We start from the raw sequence: 4,170 nt of genomic DNA, 5'->3' as shown, positions 1-4,170 counted from the left end.
CAGGAACAAACTTTATTTCCAAAACTCCCGAGAATGCCACTCATGTGGCTGTATCCCGGGACACACTCCACAAACAGGAAATCCGTCCTCCGGAATTCCCTCCTACCGCACTTCCCCAACCAATGGGAACTCTCCTGGAGTCCAGGGAGTGCTCCAAAGTAGCAGGCCTAGGCAGACAGCAGGGCTCTAATCTCCAATTGAATGCACTTCTTAACATAATTATTATCATCTTAATGGCTTGCTGGGGTCACCTTTCAACCAAAAATGTCATGCATCATTCCGACTTGGCTATGGCTCTGAGCACGGGGCCAACCTAGCTCTGGAGGACATGCCCATACAACTCTTCCCACCAATCTTCATGGAGGCATTCAACCAGGGACACACTGAGGTCCTGAAGAAAATGGTGCAGGCCTGGCCCTTCACCTGCCTGCCCCTGGGGGCCCTGATGAACACGCTATAGCTGGGGATGATCCAAGTTGCACTGGATGGGCTTGACATGCTGGCTGCATACCAGGATCGCCCCAGGTGAGGGGACCCTGGAAAGCAGTGCCTGGGCATCCAGGGAAGTGATGGCTGTGGGCAGGGAGAGTAGGTGCTGAAGTGTGCCCCGCAGGCTTCCTGTGCTGTCAGCAAGGAGGGTTGGAGAGGCCTTGGCCATGCTGAGCCCCACCTGGGAGGGGCTTCCAGATGTGGAGGTGCTTGTGGCAGCTGTGCTGACCCCTGAAGGAGGTTGCAACTGCCCCTCCCTCAGCTGGTACAGGTGGGGGCACCACGCTGAATTGAAAGGGCCAGGTGTAAAGAAAAGTGAGACAGAAGGAAGAGGTGGAGCAGGGGGCAGCAACTGAGAGATGAAGGAAGGGGCCTCAGAGTTCAGACTCTGCTGTGGTCCCCGAAGGAGGTGGAAACTACAGGTGCTGGATTTGCGGAAGGTTCATGGGAACTTCTGGAGAATGTGGTCTGGAGCCGTGGCGATGCCTGCTCACCAGGAGTCATGAAGGAGAGGCAAACAGTGAAGGCCTCTCCAGACACAGGGCCCACTCTGCCCTTGAAGGTGTTAGTAAACCTGTGCTTCCAGCAAAGATCCCTGAATGCATTCCTCTCCTTCCTCTTTTGCTGGGTGGATGAGAGGAAGGGTCTGATACAGCTGTGCTGCAAGAAGCTGCAGATGTGCTCTTTGCCCATCTGTACCATCGAGAAGATCTTGGAGAGGTTGAATCTGGACTTTATCCAGCAGTTGGACATGCAGTGTTTCTGGAGACTGTCCACCTTGGCTACCTTTGTTACCTATTGGGGCCAGATGAGAAACCTGAGGAAGCTCTTCTTTTCCCACGTCTATATGTCTGCATATGCTTCCCAGGAGGAGAGAGGTCAGTTGATGGATGACATTACCTCACAGTTTGCCAAGATGGACAGCCTCCAGAGGCTGTACCTGAATGGTATCTTCCTCCTAGAAGGCCGTCTGTGCCAGGTGCTCAGGTGGGGAAGCGGAGGGAACTGTCCTAGGACATCAGAGCAAACTCTTTGTCACATGAAACTTCAGCGGCACCTGCTGTGTGCCAGCCATGGTGACTTAACATTGATGGAGATGTTAGAAAGTCAATGAAGTGTTTGTTTCCCTCTGTCCTGAAGAAAGGTTTCACATAAACCCCCACACAGAAGCAGAGTCCTAAACAGGGGCCCATGGTCTGGGGAGCAGAACTCTGCTGGGGAGCCCGGTGGGGGGAGAGGAGCTAGTGAGTGGGTGTGAGGTTCCTTCCCTGGGAGGCCTGTCCAGTGAAAGTGGGGAGACGCAGGGTAGAGTAGAGGGCACTGGAAGTGGGAAGCCCCGACACCTGCACCTTTCAACAGAGAAGCTCTGTGCTCTCCAGCGGGGAGCAGAGGACCTGCCTCCAATGCCCCCATGGGGAAGGCTGCTCTGAGCTCTGGGTGGTGATTCTGGACTGGAGGGTGAGGAGCAGGGGTGGAGGGTACAGGTGTGAGCCCCGCAGGAGGGCAACCTCAGTTTGTGCGGCTCCATCTTGCCTGGGTTTGTTATTTGTGCATGTCTCACCCTGACCCCCTCTGCTACAGCTGTGGCTTTCGGCTTGGCAGAGAGGAAGGGGCACCTTAGAGGTGATGGACCCACCTGGTCACTCAAGTGGGGGTGAAGGGCTCAGCATGAGACAGGGTGATGCTAACAAGAAGATTCTGCAATAGGCAGAGTCCTGGGTGGAGACCATCATCAGAAGGTCAGGGTGACCTTGGGCTTGGGCCAATTTGTCTTCTCCCACCTTGACATCACTCCTCAGAACTAACTGCTTGATCTTTGCTTAGGCTCCTGAAGACCCCCCTGGAGACCCTCTCAATAACCCACTGCCTGCTCTCAGATCCAGACTGGAATGATCTGTCGGGGTCTCCAAATCTCGACCAGCTAATACACCTGACGCTGTGGGGCAGCAAATTGACGAGTTTCAGTCCTGAGCCCCTCGTAATTCTGCTAGAGAATGCTGCAGCCACCCTTGAGACCCTAAACTTGCAGGACTGTGGGATCACCAACTCCCAGCTCCAGGCCATCCTACCTGTCCTGAGCTGCTGCTCCCAGCTCAGGGTCTTGAGCTTCAATGGGAATGACATCTCCATGTCGGTCCTGAGCAACCTGCTGCTTCACACTTCCAGGCTGACCCGGTTGAGCCTAGAGAAGTACCCTGCCCCTCTGGAGAGCTATGATGCCCAGGGTGCCATCCACCCGGGGAGACTTTTCCAACTCATCGATGAGCTGATGGAGATACTGAGGGATGTGAGAGAGCCAAAGAACGTCCTTTTCTATACTAAACCCTGCCATAGATGTGGCAACTGGTTTATCTATAACCTGCCCTCCAGTCCATGTCGCTGTTGGCTGCCTGCCTAGTGGGATGCATATATGAGAAATGTTCTCCTGTGCACTTGAAAATAAAGATAAAACACCAGTGTCTCTCCAAGGGGAACTAGAAACAGGATGCCAGGGCACTGCTTAACATGAGTGGGTACAGAAAAGCTGATGCAGGAGGTCTGGGTCACAGGGGCTTGGTTCCCTACAGGAGACTTGGAACCAATGGGGACATGTGTCTTAGGAGTCAGAAACAGGAATCTGAATTTCTGGAAGTACATTTGTGCTAAGAGGTACAGAGGGCATGACCCCTGCATGGATGGTTGCAAACGAGCGACTTGGGGAACTTGCAGCAGAGCCTCTGCTGTCCTCCACAGTTTTCAGCTTAAAGGTCAGGAAGCTTACCCAGTGGCTGATCAGTGCTGATCAGTGACATTGGAGCTGAGGACCTCATGGCATCACAACAGTTCAGGGCCATTCTGAGTATACCCTGCATTCTTTATTTCTCTCTGGGTGCCATTCCTTCAGATGAATGTGGCTTTTCAGTGGTGTAATGCGTCTGTGGTTGCCCACAGAACTGAGAACACTAACCTGCTCTCCAAAGGAGTTTATCTGGGGATAGTAGGAGACTTCCATCTGAGTTATTCAGGTCATAGTGGACCACAGTCCTCAGCTTTATCCACAAGGGCTGAGGTTCAGGGAAATATAGTCTGAGTCTTTGTATGTGTGTGTCCGTGTGTGTGTTGGGGATTGAACCCAAGGTTGACCTACTATTGTAGAGAACCTATAAATCCTTGTACAATTTAACAACCCATCAGTCAAGAAACCTAAAGGGAGGTTGGACATGTACCCAAGAGTTAGTTGCAATGGATAAAATTATAAATGCTAGATTTCCTGCAATTCCAAACCCCACACCTGTCATCTAATGGGCCTGCAGACTCCAAATGGTTCGCAGCAGACACCTTCACTCTGCTGTCTCTGGTACCCAGGTGATAAGCAGAGCCAACACTGTTGCCTTCTGAAAAATCAGCAATAAACCCAGACTAGGAATCTACACTTGTGCCCTGAAACCCCACATCACCCCTCTCAGGCATCACACCAAGACCTCTCAACCATACAATGTCCTAGAAATGCCTCTCACTCAATTTGCAAATGATTTGTTTTATGGTCTCCTACCACACAGGATTATCCAGCCAGTCAGTCCTTTGTATTTCAATGTTATCTTCAGTATGGCCTTGGCCAGGGACATTGCTGCCCAGGGCTTTGCAATGTTCAATGCCAATAGAAGAAGGGAGAAGGGTTCTGTGTCCTTGTTTGTCTAGAAG

The 4,170-nt window shown here is 52.2% G+C and overlaps 1 pseudogene; it reads left to right on the top strand.

Moving 5' to 3' along the window:
- The first annotated feature begins 991 nt into the window (after positions 1-991).
- On the top strand, positions 992-2,887 carry LOC113178254 (PRAME family member 7 pseudogene; annotated as a pseudogene).
- Positions 2,888-4,170: the final 1,283 nt, after the last annotated feature.

The sequence above is a fragment of the Urocitellus parryii genome, chromosome 11 (genome assembly GCF_045843805.1).
Source record: "Urocitellus parryii isolate mUroPar1 chromosome 11, mUroPar1.hap1, whole genome shotgun sequence".
Lineage (NCBI taxonomy): Eukaryota > Metazoa > Chordata > Mammalia > Rodentia > Sciuridae > Urocitellus > Urocitellus parryii.
Note: the sequence above shows the minus strand (reverse complement) of the source record. Positions and strands in the feature narration are given on the sequence as shown.